This window comes from Camelus dromedarius, chromosome 11 (genome assembly GCF_036321535.1).
Source record: "Camelus dromedarius isolate mCamDro1 chromosome 11, mCamDro1.pat, whole genome shotgun sequence".
Classification (NCBI taxonomy): Eukaryota; Metazoa; Chordata; class Mammalia; order Artiodactyla; family Camelidae; genus Camelus; species Camelus dromedarius.
The window spans coordinates 23300959-23319824 of NC_087446.1; positions in this window are offsets into that span (position 1 = coordinate 23300959).

Sequence of the window (18866 nt, forward strand, 5' to 3'; positions counted from 1 at the left end):
TATATGTTTCTTTTGCAGTAAATGAAGTAAATAACATTCCTCTCTAAATTGTAAAAATCTGTCGCAGTGTCAAGCGCTCTGAGGAAACATGTCTTTATTTCTAAATATTTACTTTTTGAAAAGTCCCATGTAGTCAAGCTGTTCTTTCCTATTTACTAGTTTACTTTTTTGTTGTTGTTGTTGTTAACCTGAACATATAAGCATAGTTATACAATTTTAGGCTTGGAAAGACTTGGTGTTTGAGTGTCTCTTGTCTTTTTGTGAGGGTTTCTTACCCTTTGAGACTCTGATGAAAGCTGTGTATACCCTGTCCTCAGAGTAATACACTAAGGCCCCCACCCACAAACGTCTGTATACAGTTTCAAAGGGGTTAGGACCTTTGATTTTGTTCATTCCATTGTCTGATATATAAAGAAAAATAGTTTTCCACCATGTTCCTAAAGCTATTTCATAACATCACTTAGTAATGCATTCCAAATGGTTCAAAACCTTTCTTAATCAGTACCATATCTCAGAAGAGATCAGATCTCATAAGTCACTGCAGAAAAAAATCAGTTGCCTTCATTTTCACTGTTCTTGGGTTAAACTGAACAGGTACAATGATGGGGTAGTAACTAAAAGTAAAAATTTCCAAATCCAGCTTTTCTTTGTGCTACACTGTTGAATGAAACTTTCCCTCTGAACTATTGGGCAACTAATAAATATAGAAATTACATGGTGAACTGTTTTATAAAATAAGCATCTGTGTTAAAAATTTCCTTTAGTACAGTTAGGGAAATCTAGAGGCATTTCCTGAGCTCCAGATCATAAAGAACTGAAGATCGAAAGCAATGACTTCCTCAACAGATTTGAACATCTGTTCACTGTCAATATTCTCAACATCTCATCTGCCCTGCATTTTTCCTTGGTTCTACCTGAAATACAAATGGAAAACAGCCCTTGACTCACCATGCAATCTATATTTTATCTTTACTCTTAGAAGCATTTTAGCAGCAGAAATTTGACAAATAATTATTTGTTTACATATAAGCTTTTTAGATTTTTATTCTCTGTAAAAAAATCACAACCATTTCTTTAGCCTTTTCCAACCTCTTAACTTTTTAATTGTTGATTTCAAAAGTGACAAATTATCCTGTAGATTTTCAGCCTTGCCCAAGAGAGGACAAAAAGAAAAGATTCAACTATCCTTCTTCCTATTATAGGCAGATATGCAGTTGAGGGTAAACATAATAGTGTTAAAAAAAGAGAGAAAATAGTAAAAAACAAAAAAAAAGCATAATGAAATGTGACAATGCTTGAAAGACATACATGTCATTACCATATGTTATTGAAATAATATGTAACATCATTACCTTTATTTAAGACAAAGTGAAGTATTATAGGATGCTTCTTTATTTCACTTATTTCTACCATTTCACTCACATTCTGTAGGATCCCATTTAAATCATATTTTTAAATACACAGTTTAAAATACTTGTGTAATTGTAACAAAAGCTTAATTCTCATGCTAAAGCTCTTCCCAGGAGTGAACTAGAAGATGATGCATAGACTACAGGACAAATGGAGGCTGGTATTTCATTGATATAAACCAACACTACTTAGAGAAATATGCTTCTCAAAAACCTCCTAGAATGATGAATAAAAGAATAAAATAAGACATAAATCCACAAGGAGAAGGATAAAGGCAAACTGCAGTCTATGAGAGGTGTGGATTTTTTTTTCCTTTTTTGAAAACTAATAACTGATTGAAAGATTTCTAGTTTCTGAAACATCAGAATCTACCAGTAAGTTAAGTAAAATGCCTTTAAAATCAAAAATAACTAAATACAAAGTTTTTTTGGAAAGAAAGCACAGGGAATCCCCTGGAGTGCATAATGATCTGAAAATCAAAACAGAAAGTATAAGATTCAAAACTGAGAATACTGTTTGGGGAAGAAAATTAAACATTCAGAAAACTTATATCTACCACTGTAACTTTGACATCTTCTCAATACTTACTGTTCTGATGATATCAATAAAGATATTAATATGATTTTCTGAATGTACATTATTAAATGTGACAATGCTTGGAAGATGTACATGGTTCAATAAACCAATAATTTCCAAAATCATACATAGGTAAAGAATTTATTAAAAGTGTAACATAGACCAATCAGTTTTAACATAACAGAGTAAGAAATGGTCCCTGGTATGGTTTCAGTTTCCATGTTGCAACTAATCATTCAGAAACTGTATATACTGAGTGAAGTTTTAGTGTCAAAGAAAAATATCTCCAGTTGTCTAAAGACTGAATATGAAGCTGGATTTATTTTATATATTCCAAGCAAAATGACATTTTCCAACATAATAAATACCAAAACAGATAAGACAATACAATAAACAAAACATTAAAGAGACTTTATAAAAATAAAGAGCAATACCACTTGTTCTCACTAAATTTGTGTGGGTTTGGAAAAGATAATTATTAAAATGTAATAGTTTTACTGTTGTCATTTTAATAGGATTTAACATATAAATATTATAAAAATGTCCATGTTTTCTCTTTAACATAAAAACTATACCACACATAAACAAAAATTCTTTAGGGCTCTCAATAATTTAACTAGTGTAAAAAAGTCTTGAGACCCAAAAGTTTGAGTACTGTTGAATTAGAACAGCTAAGTAACTTGTCCAGTGACACACAGGAACAGAAATTAGTCTGTCACTTCAAACTCTATCTTATTCTTCCTCCACAAATCTATTTTCCCTCAACTTCCATTATCACCCAGACATTTTGGGATTCAGATAGCCACCAAACAGAAAAATACGTGTGTGTAGCCATATCCCTTTCAGGTGTCAGTGTGTGTCTCTGTGTGTGTGTGTATGTATGTTGTGTGTGTGTGTATGTGTAGTTTGTCTGTGAGAGAATTCATAGATAAATGTTGATGACGACTAATGGCTTTGCTCAATTGTTCGTGGACCAGTACCATGTTCTGAAAAATCAAAAGAATATATGAATTTCTTTGAAGTGCCAATCATTTTTGAACTTTTTATTGGCTTTAGTATTGGTCTTAATTATTTATAAATAAGTAGAGATGTTTGGAAATATGCCCTAGAAGTTGAGTCATATTTCCTTTGTTTATGTTGTCTGTTAGAATGTAAGGTCCCTTAGGATTTTTTTTTTTTTGCCAGTTTTGTTGACTAGGCTATTACAAGTACCTAGAAAATTCCATGTCATTCAATAATTGCCCTATAAATTAACAAGTACTAAGAATCTATGGCAGAGAAATTGTAAAAAGGAGTCATAGATAAGGTGATATCTACCATTCTCGCTATTTTTTTCTTTCTAAAGTTTTTTTTTCTTTACTCGGGTCCCTTTCTCTGGCAATTCAATTCCATCCTCTCTTGATTATTCTCTTTTTCTCCAGTTCCAGGGTCCTCAAGCCCTGTTAACCTAGTCTCTAAGGAGACAATTAAAATTCATAGACAAAATTACTATAATATCAGTGGAATATTTTGTTTGTTGTTGTCTAGGCCTCTTCTGTCTGGGCTTGCCTTTCATGCCCAAAAGTACTATTTATAAATTTTATATTTTTTTTCCAGTGAAAAGAGTGACTTCTCTCATATCATAAATTATAGAATTATCTGTATAAAAATGGGACCTTTTTGACATATTAATTTAAGTTATGACATCACATGATAAGACTTTTAGGAAGCTGATTGGCAACATTTGGAAGAAAGGCAGATGGGGAACAGAGAGTCTTGTTAGGAAGCTATTGCAGTGAATAGGAAGAATAAGAATATGAACTGAAACAAAAGCAATTAGCTTGGAGCGAAGGCATGAGATTCTAGAAGTATGCAAGAGAAAAATGCCCAATTTATTTTAAGCAATTACATGTGAGATAAGGAAGAACTCAGAAATGAATTAAATAATATGTTCACTTTCTGGAAGAATAAAAAATGTTGTATCTTAGATGATGGTCCTAAGAAAAAACCCATGTGCGTAGGAAGAAAAAATTAGTTTGGAAATCTTGACACGTGGTGCCTATGAAGCAATGAGGTGAAGATGTCTAGGTAGCACTTAGAAATATCTGCTGATGACATTTAGGAGAATGACCAGAGCTTTTGAAAGAGACTTGGCAATCACATGTTACAGGTGGAAGCAGGAGCCAATAAAAAGGATGAAATCAATTAGCAAAGCAGAGAATGAGCCACAGAAGTCTCTAACACTAGAAAGCAATGGCTCAATATTCTCAAATATTTTGGGAAAGTCAAATAGGATGAAGAAATCTATTTTAAAAACCAAAAATGCAAAAGGATATTCTTTGTATCATCTATCCAATTATCTACATCAGTGTACTTAAAACTAAATTAAGAAAATTGTGGCACATCAAACAGCATAGATCATAACTGAATCATAAAATGACTGCATTCTATATGTATCCATAAGGAAAATCTTATAATACTAGACTAAATATAAAAATAGAATCTTAAAATACTGGATGCTGTGTAGTTTGTAATACCATGATTACACCATATACAATGTCATCATATAAATAACTGTTGGGAAGCAGAAGAGATTGTTTAAATATGGACTCAGTTACCAGATTGTAGGGATTTGAATACAGGCTTTGCAATATTTTTTGACTCTTGTAGTTTTTTTTTTTTCCCTAGTTCTTTAAGCTTCAAATTCCTCTTTTATAAATTGGAAGTAACTATAGTGTCTCCTGCCTGGGTAGAGGTTTAAATGTGATAATTCACATGTTTAGAACATGACTAGCACTTGGCAACTGCTCGATATAACTATTAACTTTTATTAGTGGAAGAAAATAGAGAAAAACAAAAAAAAACTGCTATTTTTGGATGGTAGGATGTGATTTCTTGAGAGACTAGACACTGTGGTCAGTGCCTATTAATTCAGCTGAATCCTGGGCAGGTTACTCAAACTTTCTATGCAAATAACAAATAACAGTAGCACTTACTCAACATGATTGTTGTGAAAATTGAAGAAGATAAAAACTAGAATAGTGCCTGTGCATGTTTAGAGCTCAAATTTTGTGTTAATATTCATGAATTTGAATTATTATTGTAAAGTGGCCATTTTATGCATTTCTTTAATTTTTTTACTTAATGTTTTAAAAATATATGCTGTTCCTAAAATGCAAATTCAAAATAGAGAAATATCCAACAAAAAAAATATTGATACGGACATTCTTGGTCTTCAAATATAACCTTTTTTTCCCACCCAATTTCATTAATTAACCTAAAGAAATAATATATAATCATTGTATTGTATAACATCACGCTGTGATATTTAAGCTTACTTTATGTATGTGCTAAAATATATGTGAATATCTGTTCTTTATTCTGAGAAATCACAGACCATTTATTTTCATATTCTTGACATTCTATGCTTTATATTTTGACTTTTAATGTTTATGAGTTCTATGACAGAAGATAAACACACACCATCTTTATAAAGAAGAATGAATACTCAAGAAAATGCAACCTAGGAGTTATATAATCTTAAGGTCAAGCAATATAAGCTCCTCACAATTTCCACACTTGAATAAAAAAGTAAGAAACAAGAAATGTCAAGGGTAACCAAGTTTATTCACAAGTACATGTAGTAAACCAAATTCTTCAGAAACTGGGGAGTAAAACTAAGGTACAAAACAAGGAAAATACAGATATATCTATGAATGCACAAAATAACTCTATAAAATTATTGTATTGCTACTACTGTTTGTTTTAAAACAAAGTAACCCTGGGAAAGCTAATACAAATTTTGGTACTAGGAAGTGGACAGCTGCTGTTGTTAACACCTGAAACTATGGAGGTGTCTTTGGAATTGGATAATGGAAAGAGCATGGAAGAAAATTTGACGTACATAATAGAAAAAGCATAGATGGCCTCAAAGACGTTACTGGCAGAAATAAGAACATTGGATGCAGTTCAGGTAAGGGCTCAGAAAAAAAGTGAGGAGAGCTGTGTAGAAAGCTTGTATTGTCTTATAGAACCTATGAACAGAATGGTACCAGAAATGTGAATATTAAAGATGCTTCTGGTAAGGCCTCAGATGGAAATTAGAAACATGTTATTGGAAACTGGAAGAAAGGTAATCCTTTATCATAAAGTGGCAGAACTCGATTGAATTATATATGTACTTTTTTGTGGAAAGTAGAATTTTTAAGTGATTAACTTAAATATTTAGTTGAGGAAATATCCAAGGAAAGTATAGAAGGTGCATCCAACTCTGTTTGCTATTTTTGCTAACATTCAAGAGGAAAGAGAGAAATTGAGGAGTGAACTTCTAAGTGAAAAGGAACCAGCACTTGATGATTTAGAGAATTCTCAGCCTATCCTAAAAATAAACCATGGGTTGGGTGGGCAATCATTTACTAAAGCTGTTTGGTGGGTAATTCATGAATCCGATCAAGCATCTCAGCAGAAGCCAGGAACAGAGATGAGATTATCCAAGAAAGACTTGAGGAGAACTGTTTTGTTTGAAGGCTTGGATCCCTTAGAATTGCATGAAAGACCAGGAAGGTTTTGAAATTTTTCTTTTTTACCAACAGAAACAATGCCATTAGGGACTGAAATGGAGAGAAATGGGAAGGAAGGAAGGAAGAATAATTCAGAGGGAACAGAGGGAAGTGCTGGAATGCAGAGGCAGGCCTGGCTACTACTGCCAGGCCTGCCTCTGGGACAGAGGCTTTCAGGGACAGAAAGCACAGGCTGGGGGGAGGAAATAGTCACTGCTACAGTCTCCTGCCCAGGGTTGAAAGGGCAGGGTTGCCCCAGGGGACCCAGGGGACAGAATGTGGAGCCACAGAGAATTTTTCTCAGGCCCTGAAATCTAATGGAATTTGCCCTGCTGGATTTTGGACTTATTCATATCTGTAACCTCTTTTTTCCTTCCAGTTCCTAATTTTTGAAATGTGGCTATCTATTCTATGATCCCCCCCCCATTGTATTTTGGAAATTGAAGACCCACCTAGTCAGAAGTTCACAGATAGAGAGGAATTTTTCCTCAGGATGAATAATATCCTGAGTATCATCTATAATTGATTTAAATGATTTAGATGATGAGATTTGAGGCTTTAAATTGGTGACATTTAGATCAGACTTTAGACTTAGAGTTGATGCTGGAATGCTGAAGACTTTAGGGGATAAGATGGGTGGATGTATTTTGCACATGGGAAGGATATGCATTTTTGTCAGGGGGAAGTGGGCAGAGGTGTATTGTTGTTACAGGTTGACTTGATTGTCCCAAAAAGGTATGTTGAAGCCCTAACCCCAGTGCCTCAGAATGTGACCTTATTGAGAAACAGGCTCATTATAAATGTAATTAGTTAAGTTAAAATGAAGCCATACTGGAGTATGAGTAGGCTCTTAATCCAGTATGCTTAATGTCCTTATAAGAGGGAAATTTGGATGCAGAGACGGAGACAGAAGAGAACGGCATGTGATGAAAGAGGCAGAGTTGGAGTGATGCAGTTGCCATCCAAGGAATGACAATGATTGATAGTAGGCACCAGAAGGTAGGAAGGAGGCAAGGAAGAATGCTAGCCAGGGTGTCAGAAGGAGTATGGTCCTGTAACATCTTGATTTTGGATCTGGACTTCAGAGCTTTGAGAAAATAAATTTCTGTTCTAAGCCACCCAGTTTATGGCACTTGGTTACAGCAGCCTAGAAAACTAATACAATATTTAATACACCAAGATATATTTTGAGTCATGGTGTATAAATCTAAGTTTATCACTCGTTTGTATGAATGGGTTTTTTTCCAGCAGTATTACTTAAATAGTACGAATCATACACACACACCCCCACACACACATTCTTCTCACTATAGTAGAATTCTGTAAAAATACCTCATTGTTTTACTTTGTGTACTTTTAATAGTATTTTTATAGTCCATACAATTTTATAATGGTTCTAATATCCTGTCTCCTCCTACTACTTCAAATATTCTATTCTAGGCCCTTTAATTCTCCATATGAATTTTTGGCTTAGCTTAACATGTTACCTATCATAGTACAAAATTGGTATTTCATTTAAACTATAAATTATATTGGAGGAAAGAACATCTTTGCTATATTTAATCTTTCTATCCATAAGCCAAGTATATAACTTTATACACGTGGAAAAGTTCTTTCATTTTATATATATTTGTTCTTTGGTGCCTGTTATCCAATAAAGTTTAATAAGTTTCTTCCTTAAGTCCTGTGCATCTTTTGAAAGGTTTGTTCACAGGTACTTTACAGTTTTCTTCATATTGTAATGAGTATATTCTTTGTCTTAGCTCAGACTGCTAAAGCAAATGACCTTAGACTGGGTGGCTTAGCATTTATTTCTCACAGTTCTGGAGGCTAGAAATCCAAGATCAGGGAGTCAGCATGGTTGTGTTCTTGGTGAGTGCCCTCTTCCTGGTTAATAGGAAGGGGTGTCTTCTGGTTGTATATTCACATGGTAGAAACAGACCTAGCTAGCTCACAGGCCTCTTCTTATAAGTCCACTTATTCCATTCATGAGGGCTCCATTCTCATGACCTAATTACCTCCCAAAGGCCCAACCTCCAATGTCATCACATTAGGATTAGATTTTCAACATATGAATTTTGAAGGACACAAAAACTCAGTAAACACTATAATGTTCAGAAAAGCTCAGAATATTTCTTTTATCATTTTTGTAGGGACTTTTATTAGCTTTAGCCCTATTATTTCCTGTTTGCTTAAAATATATAATATCATTATCACTTTACCAGGTTTCTTTCAATTACTAAGTACCTGGTAAAACTTTTTTTAAATGTTTTAATGTAATTATGTTTCATTTGTGACTTTTAGATTAAGTGCTATCTGGATATTTTTTGCATCCAATTTTAGACTCTGCCCTCTGCAGATTGATAAGTTTGGATTTATTATGATTACTGACAGATTTATATACTAGTATCTTCTTTTGTCTCAGATTGAATGTAAGTTTTTCTCTTTTTAATTTTTCTCCACAGATCTGGAAGTTGCAAATTATATGTCCTTTCTTTTAGTGGTTATTTAAAAGCTTTAAAACTAATAGTTGACGTACCAAAGGGCAAATTTGTTTGGAATAATAATAAGTTATTACTAGAACTTGATCTAGAACCCAGTTTTATAAGACATATAATAATGGTGAACACATATGTACCTATGAATGTATATAAAACCTTATAGAACTAAAAAACAACTGTATTATAAAGTTCTATAGTTTTTCTTTGTTTTGTTTTTGCCAAGTATCATGTCTTGTTCTATTTGTTTTTATTGAGGTATAGTTGATTTACAATATTATACTAGTTCAGATGTACAGCATAGTGATTTAGAATATTTCCAGGTTACACTGCTTTAAAAGTTATTACAAGATAATGACTGTAATTCCCTGCGGTATTCAATCTGTTCTTGTTGCTTAGCTATTTTATACATGGTAGTTAGTGTTACTTGTAATCCCCTACCTCTTATTTGCCCCTCCTCCTTCCCTCCCTGGTAACCATTAATTTATTTTCTTTATCTGTGAGTCTGTTTCTGTTTTAATACACATTCTTTTGTATTATTTTTTAGATTCTGCATGTAAGTGATATAATGATATCATATAGTATTTGTCTTTCTCTGTCTGACATTTCACTAAGCATAGTATTCTCTAGGCTTATCCACATTGCTGTAATTGCAGAATTTTGTTCTTTTTATGGCTGAGTAATACTCCTTTATATATATATATGTGTGTGTGTGTGTGTGTGTGTGTGTGTGTGTGTGTGTGTGTGTATGTAAAATCTACCACATCTTTATCCATTCATCTGACCCCTATCAGAATGGCTATCATCAAAATTGTACACATAACAAATGTTGGAGAGGATGTAAAGGGAAGGGTTATACACTGTTAAGTGGGAATGTAGATTTTTGCAGCTACTACAGAAAACAGTATGGCGGTAACTCAAAAAAGCTAAAAATAGAACTACCATATGACCCAGCAGTTCCACTCCTGGTTATATATGTGGTAAAAACAAACACGTTCAAAAAGATATACCCCAATGTTCATAGCAGCACTGTTTACAATAGTCAAAATGTGGAAGCAACCCTACTGCTCAAGTCCTGTGGGTTTTGAAATCATCATGCTATGCATTCGCTATTACAGTATCATAGAGAATAGTTTCATCACTCTAGAAAAATCCCTGTGCTTCACCTATTCAACACTCCTCACCTGCCTCTGAGCCTCTGAAAACCATTGAACTTTTTAGAGTTGCTATGTTTTCCACATATCATACAATTGGAATCATGGACTTCCTAGGTACGCTTGTTTCAATATTAATATGTATTCAAAATTCATCCATGTCTTTTTGTGGTGTGGTAGCTCTTTTTTTTTAAATTGCTAAATAATATTCAATTGTATAGATATACCACAGATTGTTTATCCATTCACCTATTGGCTGATTTCAGATTTTGTGATCATGACTATAACTGCTATAAATATTCATGTGCAAGTTTTTATGTGGATATAAGTTTTCAAAGGAGTTGGATATACATACACCTAGAGTACAATAGCTTAGATTGCTTTGTAAAAATCTGCCTAAGTGGCTGTACCATTTTGCATCTCCACCAGTAATAAATGAGAGTTCCGTTTGCTCTGCTTCCTTCCCAATAATGAGTATTGTATGTTACTGGATTTTGATAATTTGTATAGTTTGTAGTGTAATTGCTTTAATTTGCAATTCACTAATGACAAAAGATGTTGAGCATCATTTTATATGTTTATTTGCCGTCTTTATATATTCTTTGGTGATATGTATTTTCAGGTCATTTACCCACCATTTTTATTAGGCTGTTTGCTTTCTTACTGTTGAATATTAATGGTTCCTTGTATATTTTGGATACAAGTTCTTTGTATTTTTCTAATTACTTTCTACCAGTCTATGTCTTATCTTACGATTCTCTTAATAGTGTCTTCAGCAGAGCTGAATATTTATTTAGATACTCTTCTATTTCTTTCATCAGAGTTTTGTAGTTTCCACATATAGATCCTACCTATATTTTGTTAGATTTATACCTAAGTATTTCTTTGATTTTTTTAAAAAAAATCTGTGTTAAATAGCATTTTTAAAATTCCAAATTCCAATTGTTTATTGCTGAGCTATAGGAAAGCAATTGACTCTTGTATATTAACCTTATGTTCTGTAACCTTACTTTACTCATTCTTAGTTCCAGAGGTTTTTTTGGTTTGGTTTGGTTTGGTTTTGGTTAATTCTTTAGGGCTTTCTGCATAAGCAATCAAGTCTCATATCATCTACAATAAAAGTAATTTTATTTTCCTTTCCAATCTATTTATCTTTTATTTTATTTTTTCTATTGCACTTGCTATGACTTATAGAACAATATTTAATGGGTACAATGAGGGGAACATCCTTGCCTGTTATCAATAAAAAGAGAAAATGTCTAATATCTCATCATTAAATATGAAATTAGCACTAGGTTTTTTTGGCAGGTATCCTTTTCCAAGTTGAGAAAGTCTCCCTCTAATCCAAGTTGGCTGAGAATTTTTATCGTAAATGGCATTGGGTGTTGTCAAATGCTTTTTCTGCATTAATTGTCATGATTATATAATTTTTATTTTTATCTACTTGGTGTAGTAGATAACACTGATGTTTGAATGTTAAATCTATCAGCTTTGTTTACCTAAAATAAATCCCACTTAATCTTGGTGTACAACTTTTGCTAAGCATTGTTAGATTTGATTTGCAAATACTATGTTGAGGATTTTTGCATCTACGTTCATGAGAGATATTAGTTGAAGAACTCCGTTCTTGAAATGATGCTATCTAGTTTTGTTGTGACGGTGATTCTGATCTAATAGAATGAGTTTTAAAATGGCCCCACTGCTTTAATTTTGTGGAAATATTTGTGAAGAATTGGTATTTCTTCTTTAAATGTGTGATAGAATTCACTATGGAAATAATCTAGGTCTGGTGCTCTCTTTTTATGAAGATTATTAATTATTAATTTAATTTATTTACTAGATATAGGCCTATTAAGATTATATATTTCTCTTTGAATGAGTTTGATAGTTGGTATCTTGCAAGAAATAGTCCATTTTATCTAAGTTACTATATTTATGAGCATAAAGTTTTTTATAGAAGTACTTTATTATCCTTTTAATGTCCAGAGAGTTAGTAGTGGTTACCCTCTGACATTTCTGATGTTGGTAATTTTCTTTTCTCTTTTTACTTTGTTATCCTGGCTAGAGAATCATCAATTTTATTTATCTTTTCAAAGAACCATCTTTGGTTTTGCTAATTTTCTCTATTGCTTTTCTCTTTTCAATTACACCAAATTCTGCTCTCCTGTTTATTATTTCTTTTCTCCTGCTGCTTTAGGCTTACATTGATCTTCTAAAATATAGTTTTCAAATATTCTAATCCCAACTTCAAATAACACTACATCACTTTACACATAGTGCAAGTGTATATATAGTGAAATATTCCTAATTTCTCCCTTTCCTTAAGACATTGCTGTCATTCGTATATTGGGATGATCCAATTTACTTTAATTCTGTGTTTAATATTCTACTAAAGTAAACTTTCATAGTCTAGAAGTACTACTATTTTTGCTTAAACAGTTATCATTTATATCAATTAATAAGAAAAATAGAAGCTTTTATTTTACCTCTATTTATTACTTCTTAAATATTCTTCCATTATTTTTGTAGACTTGAGCTTCTGTCTTATGTCATTTTCTTTCTGCCTAAGAAAAGCTTTTAACATTTCCTGCAAGGAAGATCTAACAGTTATGAATTACCTCAGTTTAAATTTTTGAAAAAATTTCTATTTCTACTTTACTTTTGAAGGATAATTTTACTGAATATAGAATTCTAGGTTACATTGGTGTTTTTCCCTCTTGTACACCTTAAATATTTCACTCCACTTTCTTATGACTTAATGTTTTTTGATGCCATGGCACTGTGATTCTTTTCCTTGCTCTCTTATAGGTAAAGTACTTGTTTTTCTCTGACAGCCTTTACTTTTGTTTCATTTTGTTTTGTTTTGTCTTAGGTTTTTCCACAATTGAATATGCTTTGCGTAGGCATAGATTTTCTGTTGTTGTTTTGTTTTGTTTCATTTTGTTTGTATTTATCTAGCATGATGTTTCCTGAGCTTTCTGTAACTCTGGTTTGGTAATTAATTTGTTATGTTCATAGCCATTAATATATTAATATTTCTTCTGCTTTCTTCTACCTTCTCCTTCTGTGTATTTTTATCTTTTGAAATAGTTCCACAGTTTGAATGTCCTGTTCCTTTTTAAAAATTCTTTTTCTCTTTGGAAAATTTCTATTGACCTATCTTGAGTCTCATGAATTCTTTCCCTGGTGTCATTTATTTTTGATCCCATCACAAGCAGTCTTCATTTCTCTACAGATTCTTTTTTTTTTTATTTCTAACTTTTCTTTTTAATTCTTTCCTAGAGTTTCCTACTTTTTGCTTATAATACATATCTGCATGTTGTCTACTTTTTCCCTTAGAATCCTCTACATATTAATCACAGTTATTTTAAATCCCCTGTCTGATAATTACAACATCTGTGTGTGTCTTGTTCTGATGCTTGCTTTGTCCCTTCAGATTGTGTTTTTTCTTGCCTTTGGCAAGCCTAGCAATCATCTGTTGAATACCTGAAATGGTGCATCAGGTAATAGGAACTGAGAAAATAGGTCTTTACTGCGAAGTTTCTTGTTTATCTGGCTAGAATTTGGGCTGGATTTAATGTTTGCTGTAGCTGTAGGTTCTAGAGTCTTCAGATTTCTTAGGTTCTTTATTTTTGTATCCCCTGTTTATTTTGAACTTCTCTAAATACTTTTCTTCAAACATAGCCTGTGTCTTGAATCTTTTTCAGGTATAATCAATACTGTATTGCAGCCCTGCTGGTCTCTTGTTGTAGTGGTAAGATGTTGGAGAGGAGAAACATTCTGTAACCTCATAATTAAATCTTAAATCTCAAACATTTAGTAGGCCTATGTCCCCAGGCTGTGATCATCACAAGTGGTTTCTCCATTGGCAAAGCTTATCTTTTCCCTTACATGGAAAGAAGGATTGGAGTGTGTGGGTTGATAGAAAGAGAGGAAAAATGTCCTTCTCCACCTAGAATAAGATGCTTCCTCTTTTCTCAAGGAGGCAGGCCTTTGCTCTGGAAAATGTTCTGGGTGTATTTTGCATTGATTATAGCTCCCTTCACTACCAGAGGTAGAAGGAGATCTTTATCAGATTCATGAGACCTCGTGAGGCCTTTGGAGGAAAAATCCATAAAAGTCTGTGTTTCTCTAAGTCTATAGCCTCTAGGAGTTCTCACCCTCAAACTAGTTCATACCCAACCACTAAAAATGCATTAAAATTAGCATGTATATGCTTCAAAAGACTCAAGAAAAGGTAATTTTAAGCTTACTCAGTTTTTATTTTTCTTATTGAAAGGAAGGGAGTAAGGATTTCCAAGCTCTTTGCATGTCAGAGCCAAAACCAGAAGTCCACTGAAGTTCTTTTAAGATAAATAATAAATTCATCCAATTTTAAATAGTGTATTCAGATCTAACATGCACTTCTTTATTTAGCTACAATCTTCAGTCAAGTTTATCACATATTCAAGTGTCTTCTGAGAATTTGAAGTATTTTTTTGTTCTTTTATTTTTGATTAAGCAAGTGGCTGAGTTTTATATCTAGGTTGATTCATCTCTGAAGAGAGATGACATATGAAGCATATTACAGGAACTATAATTTAAACAAATTATATGGAATCAGAAGCCCAGAACTAAAGATGGCACACGTCTACTCCCATTTGCAAGATTCCCTTAAGGAGTACAGTGGAAGTTTGAGCTGATTTTAATTCAGTGGACACAGACACAAGGGTAATCTCCCTTTTTCTGTTCCTGATATTCCTACAAAAATTTATTAATCTTTCCAAGGATAAATTGATATTCAGGCTCTGGGGGTTTAAAGAAAATAATTTTATATTCCAGACCTCAAAGATCTTATAGTTTTTTTCAAGGAGAAACTTTAAAGCAAATAGAAAACAAGACAGTTTATGTCTTTTAAAGTTATTTTAGTAAACTTTTAAGTAAAATAACACATTTATTTAGAAAATTATACAAATTTTGAGTGTACAGATGGACAAATACAAATACACCTTTGTATCCAGCATTGATGAATTTTCACAAATTACACTCTTATGTGTAAAGAAGCCCCAGATCATGAAACAAACCACTACCAGCACCTCAGACAACTTCCTCATGTCCTTCCCTACCCCAGAGCAATGTAGGTTTTTAGGACAGCAGCCACTGTACATATTATAGGATACCAAAGGAGAGCTTAATTTACCTTTAGGAACAACCACTAGACAAACCATTATAGTTGCTTTTTAAGAGGAGGAACAAAACTCTTCTGAAATGAACTTTCCTTAGTTGGAGTAGGATAAGAATATGTTGCAGTCAAAACAAAGAATATTCATCAAAATCTCAGTTGCACAAAAAAGGAAATTTTATTTCTCATACAAAATGGAACTGAAGTCTGGGTGACTCTCCATATTTCCTATGTTACTACTCAGTGATCCAGACTATGCCAATTTGTTCCTCTGTCTCAGTAAAGGTCGATGTAGTTGTTCTGACAAGTGATCAGCAGAATCTCACCCTGGCTCCTCTTCTTCCCACAACACACTGGTTAGAATAAGTCACATGACTCTGTCTCTGTTAGGAGAAAAGGAACTGTGAAGTGTAATGTGTTCAAAAGGAAAGGGAAGCTGGCTGGTGATGAGGAGTAGAAGCCTTTCCTGTAACAGATATTCGGGGTTTTATCTCCAACATGCTAAATTATTCTGCTTAAAAACAGAAAATATTTGTTTACAATAGGCAGAGTAGTTGTCCTAAAGAAAATGTTTCCTGTTGAAAATTGTTCATTTTTCTCAATCTTGATTTAGTCTGTTTTATATCAACGTATTATTTATTCTTATTGTGTGTTTACTTTCCTGTTATCTTTTAAGACATGACTGAAAGATAAACTGGAGATGTAGATCTGGTCTTTATCTTGTCCGTAAGGAAAATCTATGAGAAGTAACTAAGCTGGTTTGTTTAATTTACTTTTAGTAGCTTAGATGCTGGGTGATTGTATTCTGGTTTTCAGAAGAGATCAAAGGTGCCAACACATTTGATGTTGATGTGACTTCCCATAAAGACAAAGTATAATCTCACTGTAAATCTTCCTGTGAAAATGGCATTCCTTACACATGGGATTGGCCTTTATAGGTAGGCCTTCATCATAGGTTGTGGAAAATAGCTTCTTGCTAAGCTAAGCCTATGTTTGAGGACATTGAGATTTTGGAAGTATTCCTAATGGTATAGGTCTTAAGACTTTTCTTCCTTAACCTTGAAAAAGGTGCAACTGAAAATATAAGCCAATGGCTTAAAATGATTGCTGAAGCAGGAGGCATGGAAAAACCAGAAGCCCAACTAAGGCTAGCAGATGGGAATTCAACATTGATTTATATCCAAAGAGTAAAAGAATTTTCTGGCTCTTCAGCTAGGTTTAAACAAACACCCTCACACACACACATAAACACACAACATACACACAATTACAAACTTATACATGTATTATCCATCTAAAAAATCTGTAACTTTATAATAGATTTTAAAATATCACACATCAGTGCATGGTCCTATGGCATTACTCGGTATGTTAAGCCTTCATTATTCTATATGCAGCATCAAAATATGGAATGATGTGGACAAATAAGTCTAGGCCCAAATTTCCAAAGATCTGAGTTCTAGACTGGGCCTCACCATTAACCAGTTGTGATGACTCATGCACGGTGTTGAACCTGTCTGGATACATGCTCTCATTTCCTCATATATTTCTTCACCGATTCTAATAAATCAAGATCACTTATGAAAATGTCTTTAAAAATAACATAAAGATCCCTGGGTCCTGCTCTTGGTGACTCTGTGTTTTAAAGGCCAAGTGGATAAAGACCATTTGAACAGGCTAGCTCCAGCCAGACTCCCAGTTAAATGCTGCCAAGGATAAACTATAAATGAGACTAGCATGGGGAAAAAACAAACAAACAAAAAATTAGAAAATGTGGATCTGTATCATGTCCCCAGGATCTCCTAAAAACAAAAAACAAAAAACAAACAAACCTAACGAACAACAACAAAAAACTCCCCAAGTGAATCTAATACTCAGCCAAACTTGGAAATGACCAAATTAAATGATAGTGGATGGATTTTTCCAGTTTCAGCAACTCAGGAGCCTAGGTTCATAGTCTGGTCCAGAAATGAATCAGAGTCTTAATGTGATTCAAACAGAATAAAATTCTCCACATCACCTCCTTCCAACAGTCTAGCATTTAGGTAGTCTCAACAGGCACTGGCACATATTCAGTCTGACTGCCTGATATGACAATGCTAAATGACAGAAATACCACAAATACTGAGGCTTTTGCAATCCTCATTGTATGTTCCAACTGGCAGCCTAGTAGTTGACTCTTAGGTATCCTGGGAAATATTGCATATCAGACTGCAACTCAGGAAAATTTAAACAACCATTATAGAATTCCGGTTTTAACACTAATCTGTGTTTGAATATTGACTTCATCGCTCAAAACTAAACAAAACAGAGCATCAGTGCAAAAGTATTTTACCAGACTCTGTGGTGAATCTAAGCCAATGTGGCTGTGTGTGAAAACGCATCAAGGCCAATGGTTACAGGTTGCAGGAGCTAGTTCATAGTTAAAGGACCAGGCCAAAGCACATAAGCCATGATCTCCAAGTTAAAACACTGAGAAGACGACTTCTGGTCCCAAGGAGATAAGAGCTTGATTTTACTGTTTCTTGAGAGTCAATGGTAGATCTTTGGCAACAATCAGTTTTATGAGCAATATGAGTTAAAGGAAACAACACATCAGCCTTTTAATATTTTTATAGACTACCTCATAAAACTTGAGAAAATAAATTTTCTTCCTTACCTCCTTCTACCAAGAAATTGTCGTGTACTGAGCCAGACCCTGATGTGTGAAGAGTTCTCTTTGCTGCAATGTCTTCCACAATAAACTTTGTATTTGGACTCATTTTTACTATTTATTCATCTGGCCAGACTTTTGGCTTTTTGCATGAGAATTTTATCTACCTCCATCCTATGTTTATACAGCAGTTCAAGATTTAGTTCTATATAAGAGACTCTATCCCTTTACTTTAATTGTTTTAAAAAATTGAAACAGAGAAAGTAATACATGGTTTCATAAATTATTTCAATTATTTGTTGAGTCTTCATGAAAACTGTGAGCAGGCAACATGAATTCAACTTGTATGCTATGAAATTATGAATTATGGGTCTATTTTCCACCATTTCACAGAATGTTCTGCTGTAACTTCTGTTTGTAATTAGTTAGTTTGGAAAGAACTAAGCAGATGTGTTACAGTTTCTTTGAATTATCAGCACATGTATAAGACAAACTGTATCTTCTGAAGAAATCGTGTCCTCAGAGGAATTATTTGTCTTGTGCTAACAGAGTTTTATTTGGGATGTGGACTGAGTTTTAGGTTTCAGGTGTGCTGGCCTGAAATTAATATAGCTAACAGTGTAGCATACATTTTTAACACACAAGAGCGTCACACTTGGTCCTGATCCTTTAATTTCTAAGAAAGGATGTATTCCCAGGCTTTAATAGTTGGAAACCATATCTGTACATGGATTTGCAGCAATTAGAACTGATATAACCAAGTAAAAGAGTAAAGGTAGCTGGAAAAAAGTTTTAAAATAATTATAAAACCTTCCTTAGAGTACATTATAGGCTAATTCTATTACAGATGTTAGTTTTTATAGGAAAGAAAATGTT